The sequence below is a fragment of the Desmodus rotundus genome, chromosome 4, assembly GCF_022682495.2.
Source record: "Desmodus rotundus isolate HL8 chromosome 4, HLdesRot8A.1, whole genome shotgun sequence".
In the NCBI taxonomy this organism is placed as follows: Eukaryota; Metazoa; Chordata; class Mammalia; order Chiroptera; family Phyllostomidae; genus Desmodus; species Desmodus rotundus.
In genome coordinates this window covers 126,415,249-126,440,150 of record NC_071390.1, presented here as the reverse complement: position 1 = coordinate 126,440,150, position 24,902 = coordinate 126,415,249, and the positions used below count along the sequence as shown (strand labels likewise).

The following is a 24,902-nucleotide window of genomic DNA, read 5'->3' as shown; positions in this document are numbered from 1 at the left end:
TAATTCTGATCTCAAGAGGGACCTGATTCCAGAAGATAACCAGCTAAAAAGAGTGTTCAGAATACCCGTCTATGGCCAAGGTTCTGTTTATGCCAGTATCTTTGTGATTTCTAAATATTTTGCTAACTGGCTGGAGGTGTTAATATAAAAGCAGCAACTTTTTTTTCACAGAGCTAGAACAAATATTTCAAAAATTTATGTGGAACCACAAAAGGCCCCACATAGTAACAGCATCCTGAGAAAGAACAAAGTTGGAGGAATCATGCTGCCTGATACCAACTATATTATACGGCAGCATCCCCCACCCCCAGACTGTGCACTAATACCAGTCTGTGGCCTGTTAGGAACCAGGACACACAGCAGGAAGTGAGCTGCAGGGCAGCCAGCAAGTGAAGCTTCGAAGCTTTGCTGGCATTACCTCTTGAGCTCCGTCTCCTGTTTCCCCTGACCCCATCCACGGAAAAAATTTTCTTTTATGAAACCTGTCCCTGGTGCCAAAAAGGTTGGGGACTGCTGCTATAAGGCCATAGTAATGAAAAAAAGACACATATATCAATGGAACAGGATAGAGAGCCCAGAAGTAAACCCACACTGTTATAGTCAATTAATATTTAACAGAGGAAGCAAGCACATACAATGGGCTAAAGAGAGTTTATTCCATAAATGGTGTTAGGAAAATTGATCAGATATGTGCAGAAAAAGGAAACTATGGCTACATTTTATACCACACACATGAGCAAATTCGAAATGGATCAAAGACTTAAATGTTAGACCTGCAACCATAAAAATCCTAGAAGAAAACATAGGCAGCAAAATCTTGGACATTGCTTGTAGCAATATTTTATTGAATATATCTTATGCAAGGGAAACAAAAGAACAAGTGAACAAATGGGACTATATCAAACTAAAAAGTTTTTGCACAGCAAAGGAAAACAAAATAAAAAGACAACACACAGAATGGGAGAACATATTTGCCAATACATCTGATAAGGGGTTAATATCCAAAATTTATCAAGTACATTCAAAACTCAACACCAAAAAAACAACCCAGTTAAAAAGTGGGCAAAGGACTTGAAAAGACGCTTCTCCAAGGAGGACATAAGGATGGCCAACAGACGTATGAAAAGATGCTCAATGTCACTAATCATCAGAGAAATGCAAATTAAAACCACAATGAGATACCACATTACACCAGCAGAATGGCTGTCATCAATAAGTCAACAAACAACAAGTGCTGGTGAGGATGTGGAGAAAGGGCAACCCTTTTGAACGGTTGGTAGGAATGTAGATTGGTTCAGCCACTGTGGAAAGCAGTATGGAGCTAACTCAAAAAAATTAAAAATGGGTCTACCTTTTGACTCAGCAATCTCAAACTGCTGAGAATATATCCAAAGGAACTGCAGACACTAATTTGAATAACATAAACATCCCTATGTTCATTGCAGTGTTATTTACCATCACCACGATAGGGAGGCAGCCCAACTGTTCATCAGTCGATGAGTGGCTAAAACAACTATGGGACATTTACACAATGGACTACTACTTTACCATAAAAAAGAATAAAATTTTACCCTTTGTAACAGTATAGGTGGACCTGGAGAACATTGAGCTAAGTGAAATAAGCCATTCAGAGAAAGACAAATCCAAATGCTTTTACTCATATGTGGAATCTAACAAGTGAACTGAATTAACAAACAAAATAGAGACAGACTCATAGAGAGCAGGATGACAGTTAATGGGGCAAGGGGGAAGGTAGGGTGTGGAGGGATTGAGCAAAAAGGAAAAAGGACTTTTTAAAAAAACTCTGTGGACTTTTATTTATTTTAAAAAAATTTATTGGTTATGCTATTACAGTTGTCCCATTTTTTTCTCCCCTTTATTCTCCTCCACTCTGTACACCCTTCCCACCAGCATTCCCCCACCTTAGTTTATGTCCATGGGTCATACACATAAGTTCTTTGGCTTCTCCATTTTCCAAGCTATTCTTAACCTCCCCTGTCTATTTCATACCTACCATTTATGCTTCTTATCCCTGTACCTTTTCCCTCATTGTCCCCCCTGCCTCTTCTCTACTGACAACCTTCCATGTAATCTCTATTTCTGTGATTCTGTTCCTGTTCTAGTTGTTTGTTTAATTTGTTTTTTTGTTATTTTTTTAGGTTCAGTTGTTGATAGCTGTGATTTTACTGTTCATATTTTTGATCTTTTTCTTAGATAAGTCCTTTTTAACATTTCATATAATAAGGACTTGGTGATGATGAACTCCTTTAACTTGACCTTATCTGGGAAGCACTTATCTTCCCTTCTATTCTAAATGATAGCTTTGCTGGATAGAGTAATCTTGGATGTAGGTCCTTGCCTTTCATGACTTTGAATACTTCTTTCTAACCCCTTCTTGCCTGCAAGGTTTCTTTGAAGAAATCAGCTGATGGTCTTATGGGAACTCCTTTGTAGGTAACTGTCTCCTTTTCTCTTGCTGCTTTCAAGAGTTTCTCCTTTTATTTAATAGTGGGTAATGAAATTATGCTGTGCCTTGGTGTGTACTTCCTTAGGTCCAACTTCTTTAGGACTCTCTGAACTTCCTGGAAGTCTATTTCCTTCACCAGATTGGGGAGTTCTCTTTCATTATTTTTTCAAGTAAGTTTTCAATTTCTTGGTCTTCCTCTTCTTCTTCTGGCACCCCAATGATTCAGATGTTGGAACATTTAAAGTTGTCCCAGAGGTTCCCAAGCCTCTCCTCCTTTCTTTGAATTCTTGTTTCTTCATTCTGTTCTGGTTGAATGTTTATTTCTTCCTTCTGCTCCAAACTGTTGATTTGAGTCCCAGTTTCCTTACTGTCACTGTTGGTTCCCAGTACATTTTCCTTTTTTAACTTTGTATAGCTTCCTCTATTTTGCAACCGTACTCAACCATTCTGTGATCATCCTGATTACCAGTGTTTTGAACTCTGCATCTGATGAGTTGGTTATCTCTTCATTGCTTATTTCTATTTTTAGAGCTTTGATCTGTTTTTCATTTGGGCCATATTTCTTTGTCTTGCCATGCCTGTTATGTCATAAGGGGCAGGGCCACCCAGGTCACTGTGTTGTGGTGCTGTATGTGAGGGAGGGGCCGAGAGGGAACACTTCTTGGCCCTTGCTTGGCTCTTAGCTGTCTTTCAGTCACTTTCCCTGCTACTCACAAGTAAATTGGGCCCTTCTGGTGCTGATTTGCAGGTTGGTGGTTTTGTGTACATTCTAGGACCCTGAGAGTCTCTCCAATGAACTCTCCTATGAGGCTGGGAGTTTCTCCTGCCATGACAACCCCTACAGATTTTTACAGTCAGAGGTTTTGGGGCTTTATTTTCCCAGCTAGAAAACTGGGTTGCATGGTCTTTCTTGCTCCCTGGTTGTTCCTCCTGGTTTATCCGCATGCAAATGTGGGACCACCCAGTCCTCTAGCCGATCCCTTGCTTGGAGTCCTCTCCACCCCTCTGCCTGTCTCTGCCCATCCTACCAGTCCGGATGAATGTTTCTTTAACTCCTTGGTTGTTGGACTTCCATACAGTTCTATTTTCTGGCAATTCTAGTTATTTTATTTTTTTTTTAATTTGTTGTCGTCCTTTTGGTTGTGTGAGGAAGGAAAGTGTATCTACCTACACAGCCATCTTGGCCGGAAGTCAGGACTCTTTTTTTGTGTGTGTTGCCATCCAGGTGAGATTATATAGTCAACTTCTGTAATGTTTTCCTGGAATGCCCATGCTCAGTGCTTAGAAGCCTTGATTAGACTTGATTGCACACTAAGATATAAATTCTGAAAAATAGGCCAAATAACAGGCTTAGCAAGAAATTCCTTAAAAGACAATACAGTGAGACTTTCCATCCTAAAGTACCTTTCCCCCATGCCTAAGACAGTTTACAGGTCAGTTCTGGGTCCTTTGAGCTGGTGGACTCTTTAGTCCACATTGGCTGTTGAGACCTCTGAAATCTGTGTGTGTCTACCTGATAAAGAGGGAAAGTACCAGAAAGCCACACCATTCACTCATGCACACCACATTTTTGTGATGTCTGCATATTGTTTTCCCTGCTTGTTCACATGTTTGATAATACTCCAAACTCAAGGTACACTCAGTCAAGTCTGACTTGTCACTAAAACCAATTTGTACTTTTCCCAAAACTACTTGTGGTGACCTTTGAAAATAGTTCACTATTCACTTGACCCAGAAAACTCCACAAAATCATGCAACTCAAGAGTTTCAAATCTTCACGTTCACTTTAACACCCATAAGACTTTCTAGGCCACCAAGCATATGAAAGTCTGAAATGCTGCCAAGTACCTGAAGGATGTCCCTTTATAGAAGCCATGTGTGCCATTTTGTTGTTATAATGGTGGAGTTGGTAGGTGTGGCCCAGCCAAACAGTGAGGCTGGACACAGGGTTGACAGCCCCAAAACGGTGCTGAATTTTTGCTGCACATGCTTGAAAATACAGAGTAATGCTGAATTTAAGGGGCTAGATGTAGATTCTCCTCTGCTTATTGAGAATATGTAGGTGAACAAGTTCCTCAGAGACAGTACAGAACTTACAGAGCTCATGGGCGGATTAACCCATACATGAGCTCTCTCTGCCACACTGAGATGAACATACTGAAAAAGAGCAGATTGTTCCTAAACCAGAAGAGAAAGTTGCATAGAAGAAAAATATATCCCAGAAGAAACTAAAGAAACAAAAACATATGGCCTAAGAGTAAATTCAGCATAAAATAAGTGTTAATAAAAGGGAAAGCAGAAAAAATGAAACATTTTAAAACTTTCACCAGCCCTTTGGTATGGCTAAACTCATATATAACTGCAATTCCTAGAGTGGCTCCTCTTTCCCATCTATTTTTCTGTCATTCTTTCCTGGCAAAATTGGGATCGTGGTTAAATTCAGTCCTTCCATTTACTCTGCTCTTGTATACATCCTGCCGGCTCAGCTGAGTATATCTGCTTAAAAGTTCTGTCTCTTCAAAATATTTATTTATTATTATTTTTTAAAGATTTAAGTTATTTCTAGAGAGAGGGGAAGGGAGGGAGAGAGGGAGAGGAACATCAATGTGTGGTTGCCTCTCTCATGCCCCCTATGGGGGACCTGGCCCACCATCCAGGCATGTGCCCTCACTGGGAATCGAACTTGTGACTGTCTTTTTTCACAGGCTAGTGCTCAATCTACTAAGCCACATCAACCAGGACATGTCCCTTCAAAATTTGTAAGTCTGTGCCCCTCAATTCCATCCCTTGGTTACCTAATCAAACATTAATCTAGATATTTCTGAAAGGGCCTTCCCAGATGTTATTAAATATAGATAATGAAACAGAGAGATTATCTTGGATTATTTTGGTAGGCTCAATATAATCATCTAAAATCTTAAAAGTGGATAAATTTCTCCATCTGGAGCCAGAGATGTGGTGAGGAAGAGTCAGGCAGAAGAGGTGTGCAGGGGAAATGAATGAGCCTTGGAACATTCTTTTCTAGAGCCTCCAAAAGAAAAGTGCAGCCCTGCCAATACATTGATTTCAGCCTTGTGAGACTCTAAGCAGAGGAACTAGCTGATCCATGCTATTGTGTGGACTTCTGATTCATAGAACTATGAGACAATGTATTTGTGTTAAGATGCTAAATTTGTGGTAATATATTATGGCAGTAATGAAAAATAATACTGAAGTTAAATAGAAACCTCAAACTTGACATACCCAATGCAGAATTTAGGATATTTCAAATTCTTGTACACTGAGTCTTCTTTGGTCTTTCCTTTCATTAAATATTATCATTATTCACATACTTGCTTGGGCCCCATACAGAATTATTTCCAGATGATATTTTTTTTGTAATTGTATGATGGGTTCTGGTACTCAAGAGGGCATCCTGTTGCTTACTCTTCTAGCTTTATCACCCAGAAATTCAGGTGTTTCACTGTACTTTCCCTAATTACAGCTTTTGTCCCATGGTACAAGGCTTGGTTTCTGTTAGCTCCAATCTTCATCTGGGCTGCTTACCTGGAGACGGACTGGTAACTTTCTTGACAGCACTGGAGATCTCATATTATTGCTAAACAGTTTTTTTTTTTTTTAAGGCAAAAGACTTGTGCATTCTGAAGAGAAACCAGAGTATCGACTCTTTTTTTAAAGGCAATAATAGTTCCTTCTTTTTAAATTTATTTATTATCATCACCTAAGGACATATTTTCATTGCTCTTTGAGAGAGAATAAGAGAGGGAGAGAGAGGGAGAGAGAGAGAGAGGGAGAGAGAGGGAGAGAGGGAGAGGGGGAGGGAGATAGGGGGAGAGGGAGAGAGGGAGAGAGGGAGATAGGGAGAGAGGGGGAGAGGGAGAGAGAGATCAGTGTGAGAGAGAAACTTCGATTGTCTGCCTTCTCGTACATGCCACCACCAAGGATCAAACCCACAACCTGGGTATGTGCTCCAACCAGGAATCCAAACTGTGACCTTTTGGTCCATGGGACAACATTCCAACCAACTGAAACACACACAATAAGCCAGGACTATTGCTCAACTCTTTATTTTCACTTTGTTAGCCTAAGGTTTATGTGAGTTGTTTTCATTTCTTTCTAAGATTATTTCTCCACACAGTTTAGGACTACTGAAATATTTCATCTTCATCCCCAATTGGAAACTAGTTTATCGGAAAAGCCTTTGGGTTAAGTAGCAGGAGTTGTGTCTTGGGCAGTAGTTGTAGGGCTGGTGGAGCCTGTGTTGGTGGTGGTGGGTTTTTCTGTGACTGTGGTATAGCTCATTGAAGAAGTTTGTTCTTGGGGTGCAGGGGTTAAATAGACAGGATTCATAGGAGGGTATTCAGGGGATAAAATAGGGTTAGGTTGGGAAGGTGGAAATGGATAACCTGTGCCATAATAGGGAGGGAAAAAGGTTGATGGAAGCCTCCCTGGGCCATAACTGGGAGGAAGACGGAATGGAGGAAATCCTGGGGCCCATGGTAAAGGTTGTAGAGGGAAAGGAGGTTGGAACCATGGTGGATATAGTCTCCTGCGGTCTCTGTGACTCTCACCAGGCTGTGGGAAAAAAGAAGTAAACAATTTTAATTTAAATATTTCAGTGTGAAGCCCAAGAACTTATACTCTCTGTGGCAGGCAGAATTCTGAGATGGCTCCCAAGACCCCTGTTTCCTGCTGGCCAATGCTGGTCTGACTGTATCAGGTAAGCCTTTTAAAATAGGTTCTACATGTCAGAGACAGAAGAAGTCAGAGAGATTTGAAGCTGCAGCAAGTGCTCATCTTATGGCTTTGGAGCCAACAGCCATGTTGTGGAAAGGAACATGTGGAAGTAGATGGTAGGTGGGCAAGAGGAGAGAGGAATGGTTGCTGGCTCACAGTCCACAAGAAAATAAGGACCTCAGTCCTACAAACAAGGAATTCAATTCTGACAATAGTCACACAAGCCTGAAAGAGGACCCTGGGCTCCAGAAAGGAACATACTTCTGGCAACACTTTTTCAGCCTTGTCAGACCCTGAGCAGAGAATCCAACCAAGCCAAGGCCAGAATTCTGACCAAAGAATCTGTGAGATAATAAATGGATTTTTAAAGCTACCAGTTTATGGAAATTTCTTATGCAGCAAGAGAAAATATTCTATCTATTTAAGTCACACAGTTTGAAAGTCTATATTAGAGAAGAGAAAGAGTTTTTTGTTTGTCCCGTGAGTGCCTAGGCACTCAGTGAAAGCTGAGATAGTATCCAATGGAAAATAAAAATTGTGAGTTAAATCACATCCTTTGCTTATAATAGAGACTGCCATTGGCATCAATTTCAAATGGAGAAAATTTCTCATATCTCATTCAAGAGTTCAAGGTTGTTTCAGACTTTGAAAACTAATAAGTTGTCAAATAGATTATTGAGCACCTACTTTGTGCAATGTGCTGTAGTCAGAGCTATAGAGGTACAAACATGCCCTTTGTGAGTGTACAGATTAAATAGCTATAATACTCGAAGGCACAAAAATGGCCCAAAGAGAGGCAGTTTCCTGCCTCTGCTACTTAGAGATTGTGTGAGTGTGAAATGCTTTTTGAGTCTCTCTTTTACTTCACCTGGAAAATGACGTTCATAAAAGTACCCATGTCCTAGGGTCGTTGTCAGATTTGTTGTGAAACATTATTAGCAAAGTGCTTAGGGCAGTGCTTGGCTTAGGTGCAGTGCTCAGTAAATGTTACATGCTACTATTGGTTATGTTAACACCTAGAATAGTGTTTACAATTTTTGGGAAGAAAAATAGTGCCGGAAACAAATACATTAGAGATTTAGAGTGACTAGTTTTGGAGAGAGGAAAGATTGTCTCGCTGAGAAGGCAGCATTGAAAGGGGGCTTAAATAATACAAAACTGTGGAGAGGAGAGGGCAGGTCAAATGGAGGGAAAGTATGTAAATGCTCCAAGGCAGGAAAACACAGGTCCTGTTCTCCTGAGTCCTCTTCTCCTTTATGGGGCACACAACTGAACTTCCTCCCTGCTGTCCCCAGGTCCTTCACCTATTTGTCTGACACTGCCAGTTCCAAACTGTAGGATCCCCCTAGATGATTTCTTTTCTTAATTTCTATTTGCAGGCCCTTAACCAGTGATGGCCGATGTCCAAGCTCTGTTTCGTCACAAATGTATGGTCCTTCAGCATTGCCCTGTATTCCCTTCACATGCCTTAGATTTATGCTACCCCATTCTCCAGAAGCCTATACTTTTCTAAGTTGGTGCCAGTTTTATTAAAGTTCTCTACCTCTTCTTTAGCCCTTACCACCCCTACAAAGCTGATTTTTTTCTACTATTTCTTCAAAGTAACGTGAGCAATTAGAAATGAACTTTATCGATTTACTGGCCACATACCATAATGTAACAGGTATTTGGATATTTCCTTTTTCTTTATAGTACTTTTTCAGGGTTCTGTTAGTTTTTCCTTTTTTATTTCTGAACTTCAATATGTGCCTTTTAACTGGCTTGTTTTCTCAGAAGATAACTATCACCTGTGTGCCACTTTTAAACAAGGTCTCCTTTCAACATGCATTTCCTTGTTACCACTTTCTCTTCCCCTCTGTCCTTGATAGCAAAACTCTCTGAAAGGGTAGTCTAGGTTTGCTGACACTAATCCCACTTCTCATATGTTAGTCACTCTTCAAACTGACTTCTGTCCCCAGCACGCCAGTAAAACACCTTCTTTGGTATCACCAATAAAACAAGAAGTGCCGAGTCACAGTTCTGAACCAGTTGAGTCAGCCCTTGCTACCTAGTGGCAGTGCATTGAATTACGGAGGGCATTTGACCCAAGGGCTGCCAATCCAAAGGCTAGATCAGGGTGTTTGAAAAGTTCAAGACTTGATTTTTAGTTGGCAAACCCCCCAAATCCTTAGTGTGGAAAAATATTTCACATTATTTTCACTGTTGAGACAATGACTTTGCTGAAAGTACCTTTATCTCCTAAGCATATCCTGGTTATCAATCTAAAAGTTGTGTCCAATGCAAAAAATCTTCATAGTAAATATCCGTTGTTTCCTAACCTTATAACCCAGCCACAGTAATTAGCCTCCTTTTCACAACTGGACAATGGTAATGAACTTGGTAAAAATGATGAAGATACTATGTTAGAAAGAAAAATTACCCTCTCAGTGAACTAAAATGAAGCTAATTTCTTACATTACATGGCTTAGGAACAATTCAGTTAGCATGTGAATAATTAGAATCTCAATTTATTTATTCTTTGATGGGACTAATATTTATTCTTTAATGGGATTCGGGCTTTCTTTGAGGATTAAATGAGATGATGCCTGTAAAGCATTTAGAAAATTACCTATAACAGAATAAACACAAAAGATGACTGGATCAATATTACTACTTACCTGCCCATATTATTAATTATTAATCATCATGAATCTCACAGAATTAAACTGGAGAAAAGCTTAGTTCTATTTCAAATGCTTATATTATTGGAATTCTGAAAATTATTTTGCAAAAAAAATCAGTGTTTGGCTAATCAGTGCCTAATTCTTTAAAATAAAGTATTTTTCTCTTATAGTCTGAGGACATGAAAATATTAAACTGTAGCATCAGGTAAGAATGACATAATATGACCTTTTAAACATGTCAATATGTTTTATTGGTTTATCAAAAATCATATCACATCTAGCCCTGGCTGGTGTGGCTCAGTGGATTGAGCGTGGACCTGCAAACCAAAGGGTCACCGGTTCTATTCCCAGTCAGGGCACATGCCTGGGTTGTGGACCAGGTCCCCAGTAGGGGGTGTGCAAGAGGCAACCACACATTGATGTTTCTCTCCTCTCCTTTGCTTCCTCTTTCTCTAAAAATAAAATAAATAAAATCTTTTAAAAAATTATATCACATCTATAATGCACTTAGCAGTATGGCCAAGGTCTGACTGCTTGAGAGACCTGTCCAATGGTCTGTTTTTATTCAAGTTTCTGAGAGGAGATAGAAGAATTCTTTTATGTCTTATAATGATATAATTTTATGTTGCCTGCTTTGTTTAACCCTAGTCTCTTCTGAAAAAAAGTTTTTTTAAAAAATCTTTTCACTTGCTATTATATATTTTACAGTTCTTTGGTAGAAATTAGTCTGGAACTAATCTCTTTTTCTCAAAACTGGAATGAATCTATCCCTACTTGGAAACTGATTATTATCCTATTACTTACAGATCACCAAAACTTGTGGCTTTTTTTATCCATTGAAATTTTGAATATTCTTTGAATATTTAGAAGCTTCTGTGGTGCTTAACCCAGTCCTTTACTCATGGTAGGTGTTTATTAATATAAATGTTTATAGTTTATCAAAAGTTGCCTGAGTCCTTGGAAAAATTCATATTTCCAGGTCCTACTCTCAGACACTCATTCATTCTGGAATGTGGCTTGGCTTACTATATTTTTAATAAGTGAGTCAGGTAACTCTGATATGTATGATGCATGAATCCTATGTTGATAAAATTTATCTGTTTTAACTATGCCATTATATAGATGAGGAAACAAAACCCCAGTAAAATTAAAGAACACACTTAAGTATATTTATTCCAAAAGTGTCATTAAGTATATTGGAAAAAATGCAATAAATTAGTTTCCCTACTTGTGAAATTGCTAGTGTATGTGTACCCACTTTTATACATGTCTTTATGATGCAGTCTGATATTATAGAATTAAACAGTCTTATATGGTAGCCATGAGCTATGTGTGGCAATTTAAATTAAATTAGATTTGTAATTTAAATGGAAATTAAAGCAGTAGAACAGTGATTGATAGCTGCTAATATATAAGGAATAGTGATATCATTAATGTAAAAAATCTGATAGGAGCTGCATGAAAAATATGAAGATGTGATTAACGAGACTTACCGAGAAACAGGCTTCAAGGGCCAAAAGGCCCAAGATTAAGCACAATGATTTCATTCTTATTGTTATTCCTGAAAATAAGCATAATGGCTGATCAGTATTCCTTCTTTTTTTGAAAGTGTCCCAACCACTGGTATTTGATATAGTGTAGAAATAGTACTGTAGCATTTTAAGAAAATTGTCTAATTTTATTTTGGACTCTATTAATATGGAGCAATACCGTTAGGCTTATGATGTGGAACTATGGAAGGATGAAACTTGTTTTCACTTTTGACTTGTAAGCTAAGCACAAGAGACAATGGCAAAAAGTTGTTCATAAAATGTTTCATTTGACAGAAGCTTTTATGAGTAAGATTTTTACTTTCATATTATTATGCTGATTCAGCTTGTAAGCTGATTCTTTTCGTTTTCTTATTATTGAGATGTCCCAAGAAACAGGATCTATTTATTTTTATTGAACTTCTTGGGATTACATTGGTTAATAAAATTACATAGGATTAAGATATACAATTCCATAACACATTATCTGTATATTGTATTGTGTGTTCACCACTCTAAGTCATGTCTCTTTCCATCACCATTTTTCCCCTCTTTGCCCTCTCTTGACTCCCCAACCCCCTTTTTCCTCTGATAATGACCATAATGTTACCTATGAGGTTTTTTTGCTTAATCCCTTCACCAAGACATAAAATTTGAAACATGTGATTTAGTTATATTAATGCCTCTAATACAAATGTATAAAGTAACACAATCCCTATTATAAAATATCACGATGTTCAAATCTGAAAAAGAGTGCATTTCAAAGACTGTTGACCCTTGAACAAAACAGGTTTGAACTGCAAGTGTCCACTTACATTCAGTTTTTTTCCAGTAAATATACAGTGGGCACTCCATATCCTTAGGTTTTGCATCCACAGATTCAACCACCTGCAGATTGAAAACTGTCTTTGATCTTCTCATTGGGAATCTGTGGGCACAGAGGGCCAACTGTGTGCATTGTTCTACACCGTGGTATATATAAGGGACTTGAAAATTCACAGATTTTTGTATACATGAGGGACCTGGAATCAATTCCCCTGCAGATAATGAAGGACGACTTGTGAGTCAAAGGTTATGCTTGGATTTTCTATTGTGGGGGGCTGATGCCTCCAACTCCTATGTTGTTCATGGGTAAACTATAGTTTAAAGAAAAATTGTCATGTAATATATATCCTATTTTTAACAACATTCTACTAAGTTGTTTTATTCCATGATAAGCAATCTCAAGTTACTTCCAAAAATACATATAATGTACATCAAAGACCAAGGCAGAAAAGGGTATATGTTCAGGTGTTTTACTCTCAATTAACTTCAGATTTACAATATATTTCAAGTTCATGATAGCCTCTGTTCTGGGAAAGCAGTGCATGCACCTTTGTGAAGACTGGCTTTCTAGTAGTCAACTCTACCCATCAGTTGTGTGTGTTGACTGAACAATCCAAGTCTTAAAAGAATCTTAGGGACAAATTTCACTGAATATTCCATTATATATGCACATAGCTATTTATTTAAGTATTACTTTTCCTATGACACATTCTTAGATAAAGTTTTAAAAAACAAACACAAAACTAATAATAAAAATGTGCTGTAGAACAATTCAATTCTCTTTGAGGACATTTGATAGTGTTGGGGTCATTATGAAGCTCAAAAAATGTTAAGATACATCAGGGTGAAGAATTGATTGATTGTGTAATTGGATGGATTAATTGTCCTAAGTGCTCACATAAATGCTTTTCTCTGACATATAGAATTTCACAAGATTTAATGCATTTTATGGCTTAGCAAATTTCATGTAAGTCACATATTATTTTAGTGAAAAATGAATGTTCTCTAAAAGCCCATGAAAATGATATCTTTAAAAGTCTCAGAACAAAACAGAGTGGTACTGGCATAAAAACAGACTTATAGATCAGTGGAACAGAATATAGACCCCAGAAATAAATGCACACCTTTATGGTCAATTAATATTTGACAAAATAAGCAAGAACATTCAATGAGGTAAAGGTAGTCTATTCAATAAATGGTGTTGGGAAAGTTGAATAAACATGTGCAAAAAAATGAAATCAGACCATTTGTTCACCAATCTCAAGAATAAACTCAAAATGGATTAAAGATTAAATGTAGGACTCAAAATCTTAAAAATCCTAGAAGAAAACATAAGCAGTAAGATCTGAGCTATTTATTGTAGCAATATTTTCTCTAATATATCTCCTTGGGCAAGGAGAACAGAAGAAAAAGCAAATATATGGGACTACATGTAACTAAAAAGTTTTCGTGCAGCAAACTATCAACAAAAAGAAAGGACAGCCCACTGAATTGGTGAACATATTTACCAATGATACATATGATAAGGGGTCAATATCCAAAATTTATAAAGAATGTAAAAACTCAATACAAGAAAACCCCACAACAATAACAATAAATACAATTTAAAAAATAGGCAAAGGACCTGAATGGACACTTCTCCTAAGAGAACATGCAGATGGCCAATAGGTATATGAAAAGGTACTCAACATCTCTAATCACCAGAGAAATGCAAATTAAAACCACAATGAAATATCTTGTCAGAATGGCCATCATCAATAAATCCACAAACGACAGGTCTTGGCGAGGATGTGGAGAAAGGAGACCCTTGCCACTCTTGGTAGAAATGCAGATTGGTGCAGCCACTGTGGAAAACAGTATGGAGTTTCCTAAAAATATTAAAAATGGCACTGCCTTATGACCTAGCAGTTCCACTTCTGGGAATACATCCAAAGAAATCCAAAACATGAATTCGAAAAAATATATGCACCCCATGTTCATTGCAGTGTTATTTACCATCACCAAGTTTTGGGAGCAGCCTAAGTGGACATTAACAGATGAAGGAATCAGAAAGCCATGGTACATTTGCATAGCAGAGTACTACTCCACTGTAAAAAAGAAGGAAATCTTACTTTTTGGAACAGCATGGATTGACCTGGAGTATTATACTAAGTGAGATAAGCCAGTCAGAGAAAGACAAATACTATATGACTTCACTTATTGTGGAATCTAATGAACAGAATAAGCTAACAAACAAAAGAGAAACAAACCCATAGGTACAGAGAACAGACCAACAGCTGTTAGAGGGGAAAGGGGTTGGGGGACTGGGTGAAAAGGGTGAAGTGATTAAGCTAAAAAAAAAACCCTCATAGACACAGATGACGGTATGGTGATTACCAGAGGGAAAGAGGGATGGGGGAGGTAGAAAAGGATAAAGGGGGACAACAGTGATGGAAGGAGACATAACAGCAGGTGGGGAACACACATGACAATATACAGATGATGTATTATAGAATTATGTAGAATTATTGTTATAGAATGATGTACAATGGAAATGTACATAAGTGTGTTAACCAATGTCACCCTAATAAATTCAATAAAAATTTTTAAAAAATGAAAGTCTCAGAAAAGTTTAGTATTCAAAGTAAAAATTCTTCATTCCATGTTTCCAGGTACCTACCTTTGTGTGAGGATCCTTTTCAGGGCTGAGAATTCTGCTGGTCAAAATGTCTCCTCCCAACTATTTTTCCAAAGATGACAAAAGAAGATGAGAAAGAACAAGAAACTGCAGCTCTTATATATGTTGCAATGGCTTTCTAGTGATAATAAGGAAAAGCTAGTTGGAAGAAATAAACTTCTAGGTTGGTGTTATTTAAACAAAGATAGAAAAGTGTCATTGCCAATTTGGCAGTCTTTTTCTAAAGGGTTTTTTTTTTCATTTCTGAGGAGCTTTGACCCATTCAATATTTCATGTTTCCTGAAGAAACATATATTATACAATGAATGATAATGCCCTTTTGTTTCAATAAAATAATCTGGAGTTTGTGGGACACTGCTGCCTCTATTTTAAAGAAAAGCTCAAGCTGTTCTTTTTCAAGTGATTGTAATGGGTCATCTTTTGTTACACGTTACTATTACCATATTTTTAATTTTATCTAAAAGCTAACTACATTATGTGAGAAATTAAAATGTCTAGTTATTTTTAAAATAAACTCTAATCCAATAGAGACATAATTTAGGGGGATAAATGTAGAATTAAAATTAGAAGTTGCTATTAAATCAGTGTTGCTAAATACCACACCCAGGGTGCTGTGGCCAGTTACGGACTGAGTGTCTCAGATATGCTGCCTGGGTTTTGGACCACTGTTCTACATCTCTTGGGTTTATTGTTTCTACTCCTTTTTTTAGTTGAAGTAAAATTCTATTACTGTTTTATTCTTAGGTATTTCTACATATCTGGTAATCTTTGTATTATTTCTCCCATTTTTGCAAAATTAGCATAGTTGCATAAATGTTTTTGAAGGATGACAAAAACGAGTGCTTGGATTAAAATTTGATCTAAGTTTTGGAAATAGCAAGAAAGAAAAACCTAGATTCATGCAGTTTCTTAATCTTAACTGTACTTGAATTCTCTGTGTCTGTGATTGTTTCAAGATATGTAGATTATTTAAAAGATACTTAAATGAACATTTTTAAAAGGAAGTTTCCTTTCGCCAGTGAAGAACTAAAACAGTGGTCAGAGATTGTGTTTTAGAAAGTAACATGTTGTTTGCCATAATTAATTTGAGAAATTTAATTAAATAAAAAAGTAGCAATGTAAAATTTTCAATTATGGGAACATTATATGGATATATTTTTACTTTAAAGTGTATATCTATGGGAAAGTCAAAGTTTTATATTTTTAATGAACCCAGGCTTTGAGGGTTTTCTTATGCTAGATGATTCTATAATCTCAAGTTTTACAAATTATTGTATAACAATATTTGCTATTATTTAAAAAACTTTTACTATTTACCTCATGGCAACATGGAATGAGTTTTGTTATTATCTCCATCTTACACAGATACTAATGAACCTAAGTCTGCTCACTTCAAAATCTAATACTGACTTAACCCATATTCCATGGTGCCACCTAAATCTAAACAAGCCTGTCAGAGAAAGACAAATACCATATGACTTCACTCATATGTGGAACCCAATGAACAAGCTGAACTAACAAGGAAAACAGAAACAGACTCGTAGATGGAGAGCAGGTGACAGCTAGTGGCGGGGGGTGGGAAGAAGTTAGGGGATGGAGGACTTGAGCAAAAAGGAAAAAGGACTCATGGACATGGACTACAGTGTGGTGAATCCTGGAGGGGGAGGGTTAAGGGGACTAAATGGTAATGCAAAAAATACAAAAAAAAATATGAAGCTGGACTCTGATAAATATAACCATTTATCAAACAATGGTTAAACACACAAGATAACTTAATATAAATATATGTACAGAGACAATCAGACATTGTATGCTTCCTAATAAAAGAAGACAACACCAGATCAAAAGTATGTCCTGAAAAAAACAAACTTCTAGATACAATCAAGTCTTTAGATCTAATTACTATTTTATAGAAAAAACAGTGGGCAAAGGAACTTGTTAAACTATACCATGGGAATGCAATCCTCAAAATCCACACAGTAGGAAACTCTACAAAAGAAATGACCTGGTTTCTTCAACACATTGCAGAGAGAAAGAGGATGGAGGGGAAACTGATAGATTAAAAAAATTGAAAAGATAGACCAATTAATCACAACGTGTAGACCTTATTTGGTTCCTAATTCACACATAGTATACAATTTATACCCCGACAGGTTATTGAGGGAATTGATGTTGTAAGTGAAATAATTGTTTTGTCATTACATTACAAGCAAGAGTCCTGTTTTTTAAGAGATGCATTCTGAAATAGTTTCAGATAGAATCTGAAGACTGGGACTTACTTAAATACACTCTGGGAGGGGGGTAGTGAATTGAGGTATGGATGAAGCATGATGGATTACTTATTATTGGGGCTAGGCATTGGGTACATAGATATTCATTATACAATTCTATCTCTTTTCTGTACTTTTTAAATTCCCCATAACAAAGTGTTAAAAAACAAAATGTGTCTATCCCTTGAAAAAATAAATAACCTTCAAAAACTTAACTAACATTATATGTTAGTATGCTGCAGAGATTAAAATGAATTTATAGTCAGGTCATTTTCTTCAAAGCATATACCAATATTTATTTGCAGAGTGATATCAGATAAGCTATTTCAACCCATTGCACATCAGTATCTTCATTGAAAATGTGGACATTTATAATTTCTATGTCATGGAGTTTGGCTATTCCATAGTTAATTCATTCACTTATTCCACATTTATTTAATGCCTACTACAGTTATTTAATGTCAGACATAGTTGTCAAAGTCACAGAATATTTAAATGTTTGGTTTGTTAAAAATATTTGGGGAGTCAAGAGATGGTGTCAGAACAAAGAAGCCACATTTTGAGATTTGATCTTAGTTTTAAATTATTGCACCTAATTTAAAAATTCATTTGCTTTGTGACATTTTGTTGCCTTAAGAAATTCTGATGACATAATCAAGTGTAATAAACTGTATAAATGGTTTGCTAAACTTGGGGCATAATCAGTTACTGGACAATTAACGTGTCCTAATGGTGAAAATGGTTCTGTGTCTAAGTTAACATGGAAAGTTCAACAAACTACCTTCTTCTCTGAAAATTATTCAGGTTGTCAAAGAAGTATCTCTTCTTTCTTGTTTCGATGCCCACATATTTTTAAAGCAAGTGTTTTAAATCCAGGAACAATCTGCATTGTGATGGATCATTGGCTCTGAAGGACTTAGGATGAATATTGGCAAAACTGAAAGATAATTTCTGAGTGACTTATGACCAACAAAGGATCAGAGCAACATAAACCAACGGAAGCACATGTCTGTTAAGGAAGAAAACAGTCACTCAAGTTAATCTTTAATTAATTCGTGGCTTTACAGATCTGAGTGAATACTTTCTAGAATAGTACCTAAATAATGTCTCTAGTCACTGGAAGTTCAAGGTGACAGTGAAGTCAGAGCATTAAGTGACAGATAGAAAAATATTTTCATGAATGATTATATTTAACCAAACTAAACTCAGTCATGCAGCAACGTATTTGCAGTCTGCTGCTCTGTCTTGCGGCAGCGTGGCTGTTTCTTTGGACCTATGGAAGGCGTGTAAATGGGCCACTTCTGAGTTATGTATTTGGCTCCCACCTGTGAATGAAAATGTGTAGAGTTGCCTTTTAATTAGAATTTTATTAGATAGGTAACTCTAAATAGGTAGCCAAAGGATTTTAGTTCCTCTTTGAAGATCTCTCTTGGGGAATATTGCTGGCTTCACCTTATTATTCATAATATACTTCCTTTTTCACACTTTATTTTTTTTTTAAATCTGGCTGTATACAAGTTTTCTCTGTGAACTAGATCCAGTGCTTAAAAAAATGTAAAATGTGAATGAAACACATTTGTTAGTTGATAAATCCTATTTATTTTTTCATTTAATATGCAAAAAACCTCTAAGACATAGTCAGGAAGAAATGAATATCCTGGTTTTTTAAACAAAAAAAAATAGAAGGGTAGAGTTAGTATTAGGATCACATCACACATGTTTAATAAGGTTTATTTTTTCCTTTTTAAAAAAAATTGTTGTTGTCCAGTAATAGTTGTCCCACCTTTTTCCCCATTGTTCATCCCTACCCTGCCCTCCTCACTACCATATTGTCCGTGCCCATGAGTCCTCTATTCATGTTCCTTTGCTTGCCCCTTCTCCGTCTTCTCCCCACTACCCGCCTTCCCCTCTGGTCACTGTCAGTTTGTTCTTTATTTCCATGTCTCTGGTTCTGTTTTGCTCATTTGTTTGTTTGTTCATTAGGTTCCTGTTATATGTGAGATCATACAGTATTTGTCTTTCACAGCCTGGCTTATTTCACTTAGTATAATGCTCTCCAGTTCCATCCATGCTGTTTGTGAAGGGTAGGAGCTCCTTCTTTCTTTCAAGTTTATTTAAAAAAAATTATTCATAGTCTATTGGTAAGAATTTGTTACTTAAAAAACAAAGAAGGGTCCTGGCTGATGTAGCTTAGTGGATTGAGCGTGGGCCTGTGAAACAAAGGGTCACCTATTTGATTCCCAGTCAGGGCGCATGCCTGGCATGGGGTCCAGGTCCCCAATTGGGGACATATGAGGGGCAACCACATATTGATCTTTCTCTCCCTTTCTCCTTTCCTTGCCCTCTCTCTAAAAAATAAATAAATACAACCTTAAAAAATAAAATAAAGCAGGACTCTAGGAAATAAATCTATTTAAAGAATGAAAGTTATATGTTCATCACCAAAAGCTAGTATAAATATCTTATGGGTTTTTTTAGGGGGGAATGGTATATTGTTCTCTGAAATGGAAATCAAAAGACCTCAGCTTCAGAATTGACCTTGGCCCCTATAAATAGTATGGCCTTGGGAGAAATTTTGCTAACCTCTCAGGGCTTTATTTTCTTCTGTGAAATAGTAAAGTTAAAATAAATAGCTCCCTTTTGTTCCCATTAGAGGCAGATCTAGGTTTGGAGGGGCCTAAAACTTATATAATTTTGAGAGCTGATGATAAGAAAAAAACACAAAATTATAATTATCAACTACCTGCTGTTTGGGTGACAGCAGCCATAGAGAAGGGAAGGAGGAGGGAGGGCCAAATGTCCCAGGCTTCACCACAGTGGGAATCGTCTGTTAGAAGTTTGGGAGAGAAATGGACTCTGTAATATTTGTCTTTCCTGTAGTAACAACAACAATCTCAGTGACTAGCAAAAGCAAACGTTTATTTCTCTCATATCACGTGTTGACAACTGAGGGCAGTCTGTCTCTGCAATTTGGGTGTGTGTGTTTCTCATCCCAGGACCCAGTTGGAAGAAACAGTCCCCATTTAGGACTTGCAACTCTCCTAGGATAAAGGAAGACAGAAGAGAGGGACTGGTGGGATTGTTGCCTAGGAGTTGCCTATGTTGCCTTGAGCTCGCATTTCAGTGCCCAAGCAAGTCAGGATGCCGGTTTGTCAACGTGTACTGTGTATAGAGGGCAGATGCCCTGCAGCCCTATGGCAGTGAGTGGACATATAATCCTCTTTTTGTAAGGGCAGTGGAAGTAAATGGCTGAGAACACTAGTACCAACTACCACAATTGGGAAGCAGAGCCAAGGGGATGACAAATCCATTTGATTCATTCCTCGTAAAAGAGCAACCTTATCCTCTGAAAGTCTAATTCCTTCTGCCTTCTCTGGGATACAGTTTTATTAATTATCATCTTTTCAAACTAAATGTTCAATGCCTTATTTTCAACTGTATATAATTTATGCTCGATTGCATTACCTTTTCAAGCCAATGACCTGCCGCTTTGTGGTCTGTTTAATAGGAAACCTCTTGTTTTGCTGCCTCATGTTTCGTTTCACCCCTTAACTTTTTTATGATTTGGAGAATTATTGAGTTTCTTATTTCCAAGCATTGTGTCATCCAGGTGGTTATTGTTCTTATTTGCTTTTCTCTAAGTGTTTATAAACTCTTAAACCCTTTTCTTTTCTTGGCTTTTTTGAATAGTTTATGAATTCTGTAACCTCTGATTGCCTCTTTTCTATCTGCTTTCCTGTCTTTCTTCTGGTCTAAGAATGGGTTTCCCTCATGATTCTACCTTTCTCACTCCTTCTTTTGATTTTCTCCCCACCAGTCCTGCTCCAAACCCCTAATTCTCCTCTTCTTTCTCTTCTCTCTTTACTGAACAACACTAAATATACAGAAGAACTTGTGTTTCTAGCAGAAATGTTCTCCAAACTGTATCTAATGGTAAAGACTATTTGAATTACATTAATGTGGAGTTTGTGCAGTCCTAGTTGAGCAAAACTTTTTGTTATATGAAAGTCCAGGATGAACAGAACACAAAGCTGACTGGACCATCACAATTGATTCCTTGTTTGTTTTCACCTTCTAGATGTCCTAGGGACTAGTGGTAGGAAAAGTTAATAGTACAGGCTACACCATCCAGGTTGAATACCTGCTCTTCATTGACCTACTATATGTCCTTGGGTAGTTGATTAAATTTCATGTGCCTCAGTGTTCCTATCTGTAGAATGTCAATAATGATGGGAATTATCTTATAGGATTATAGTGAGTATTGAATAGTTATATGTGAAACTTGAGAACAGAGTTTGCCACATATAAGAAATGAAATGTTTTTATTATTTTGAAGGTATATTTTCTCTAATAATCTTCTGTGGTAAAACTTTTCTTAATTTTCTCTTTCTGTAGAACTCTTAATCCTAGTCCTTGTTAATCTGTTTATAAATTCCCATGCTCATATCCATTTTTCTAGGTATGTCTGATATTCATGGACGACAGCTGTTTCACAGGATTAGGAGCAACTTGACAGTGTGGTGTGTAGTTGGAGTAGCATTAGGTTACTGATGCTACTGGAGTAGTAGGTTGTGTAGCATTAACTAGAGAATTTGTTTTCAACCCTTCTGTACCAAGTTTTGTGAATTTCTGATTCTCTGATATTAGTTTATACATTACAGTTTTCTATTAGTGTTTGCTCTCCCTAAAGATGAGTAAATATCTTTCTTTCTTGTTTATCATCTTTTGTGCCTTGCATGTAATATTAACTCCAGTTTCCTTATTTAGTTAATTGTCTTGTCTTTGCTATTTAAATCTTTGAGGAATAGCGATTGAAGTTTTATATTTGTGTAATATTATTCTGTTCTCTCTTCAATATTTAGTTAATTTTTTTCTAAATTACCTGGTTAAATTAATTTCTGAATTAGAAATTGATCTAATATATTTTTGGATGAAGTGCTTCATAAAATGATACAAAGTTTCAGCTGAATAATCTCTGGAGAAAATACTTCTTTAGATGAAATATATTGTTTGAGATATTCAGAAGGAGAATATTTATGGATATGTAGAAATTAAATTTATTTATTTTCTCTCTGATTTTTGAAAATGTGTCCTACTAGACTATGATCTCTTTGAAGGTACGTATGTATTGACACCTTTTTGTAACTTTTATCATGCTGGCAATTTTAAATATACATATGAGGGTGGAACCCCCCCCAAAACTGGAATTTATTTATAAAAATGGTGTATTTATTCTTACATTTAAGAATAAACTTCAATCATCTTCAAAGTACTCTCCATTTGATGCAATACACCTATTGAGACCCTTTTCCCACTGTTCAAAACAGTTTTATAACTCATCAAGTTTTATGCCTTTTAGTGCTTTTGCTGTTTTTTGTTTCACCTCTTCCACATTGGGAAAACGTTTCCCTTTGAAGAATTTTTTCATCCATGGAAACAAAGAAAGTCAGTGAGATTGGGTGATTAGGGAGGGTGGGGCACATTTGGCATGCTGTTTTTGGTCCAAAACTGCTGAACACTCAGTGTGGGCAGGTGCACTGTAAATCACCCACCATAAAATGGGCAAATGTTTTCAAAGAGTCTTCAAAAGAAATTCACTAAAGTGAATGCAGCCTCTCACAAAAATGCCAGCGGCTACGCTGATACAGATGGGTTCCTAGAACACTCACCTAGTGGAGGAAGTCTATACTACAAGGGGTCAGCCCTCCAGAAGGTTATTCCAGTTTTTTGGGGGGTCACCCCTTGTATGGCATTTTAAGAATATTGATTATAAATTATTTATGAGAATGAAATGTGGTTGGGTTAGAGGGAATGGAATGGAATACAACAGGGTTTTGAGGGTCATCATTAAGTGGGAGGGACCTTCTAACAGTTTAAAGTGCACACAGTTCATGGGATAAGGATGAGCAGTTTGTTTCTGGAGATCTTTAAGCAGAAAAGTTCCTCTCCATCCTCACTCTCACAGGTGTGTTGAACCAGTCTCCAATTTTCTAGTAGTGCCAGGTTTGGCTTCTTGTGTCATGATAACTACTATTCGCTCAGGTGCCAAGCCTGGAGACCACTTGGAACCACCATCTCTATTAATCGACGCAAGGAAAAACCAGACCGTCTTTTGTGGGAGAGAAAAATGGGTGATCCAAAGAACACTAGAACAGGGTTTTTCATTGGATAAAAATCCTCCTTACTACATTTTAGCATGGGATAACAGGGGAAGAGGGAGTTCCTGAAGTTAGCAGAGCCCATAAGACTGTCAGTTCATGAAATGATAATGGATAATGTTTGCAGCAATAAGCCTTAGGCAGTATAACTTATACTTCAGATGGTGTAAGTTAGGTAAACAAATTAAAAATGTTAGGCAAGCCCTGGCTGGTGTGGCTTAGTAGATTGAGAGCTGGCCTGTGCACTGAAAGGTTGTCAGTTTGATTCCCAGTCAGGGCACATGCCTAGGTTGCAGGCCAGGTCCCCAGTTGGAGGTGTGCAAGAGGCAACAGACTGGTGGGTCTCTCCCACATTGCTCTTTCTCTTCCTCCCTTCCCGTCTGTCTAAATGTAAATTAAAAAAATGATAGATGATACCAAGCACATGTTCTTGATTGAAAGTTATCATACCTCAAATTTCTTAGTTTATTTGATGCATATTAAAACTTTATATGGTTTCAAATTTATTTTATAATCTTATAATCAATTTTCTTCTTCACATATCTTTCTTTTTGGGAGCCTACCAAAGACTAAATACTCTACAGAAATGCTACTGCGGAGGTAGAATCACAACACACAATTTAAAATGATATTACATAGTCCTGTTTACAAATGTTGGGGATTCTAGAGACTACTGAAATGTAAAGAAATAAAATAAAATAATTGATTGCATCTCAAGGTCAACAAATGATCATGGAGGAAGTTAAATTGAGGTCTTTGGCAAAAATAAAATTAAAACAACACATGTGCAGTATAAACCTATGTTGACATGAAACAATGAACTAATTGTACATTTTATGATTAAGAATTGAAAAAAAATAAATATACGGTGCCCAGCAGAAGTAATGGCTACTTGAGTGTGGTTAATTGGGTAAATAATATGGATTTAATAATTTATAGTTTTTATTTGAACATTTCACCTAAAATATCATATGGTGTGCTTGAGTGTGATATTGTTATGTTACAGAATTCATGCTTATGATTTTGTAATAAAAGATTTATAATAAAAAGCATTATTTGTGCCAGACCCTGTACGTGAGGTATATAACATTTACTGAGAAGCTAGTAGGGAAAGTCAAGATGGTAGCAATCAAAACCAGACCCTTAATCTTGTCTTAGGGTTTTCTAGAAGTAGGATGCAAGAGATGCTTCATTGGTGGTGGGAAAATAAAAGCAGTACTATTTGGTTTTTGCTAACTTTTAACCAAAGGATAAACATTTATAATGAAAATTATGGATACTGATAATCATAAAATCTTTGCAGAAATTTAAAAAATCCTTATATTTAATAATAAAGTTTAATAGCATACGGTATATAAATTATCCAAATAGATAAGGACAGAAAAACATAAGCAAAAATTAAAATGTGTAGTATGATGTTTTTATTTATGTGTGAATTTTCTGTTATTAAAAATTGTAACTGAATAAAAATAAAAAAAATAAAATTTCAGTCTGAAGAGGAAAAAAAATTTTATGGTGTTTTATTGATTTTATAATTTAAATACATAAAGGAAATATACTAGACAGAAAGTTTGAA

At 36.7% G+C, this 24,902-nt stretch overlaps 1 long non-coding RNA gene across 1 annotated transcript; it reads right to left on the bottom strand.

Annotated features, from left to right (window-relative positions):
• Positions 1 to 6,518: 6,518 nt before the first annotated feature.
• Positions 6,519 to 14,959, bottom strand: LOC112320021 (uncharacterized). Its single transcript, XR_002976389.3, has 3 exons — positions 14,881 to 14,959; positions 11,361 to 11,428; positions 6,519 to 7,042 (listed from the first exon to the last, which is right to left on the bottom strand). It is a non-coding gene; the product is annotated as an uncharacterized lncRNA (long non-coding RNA).
• Between the last annotated feature and the right edge of the window lie 9,943 nt (positions 14,960 to 24,902).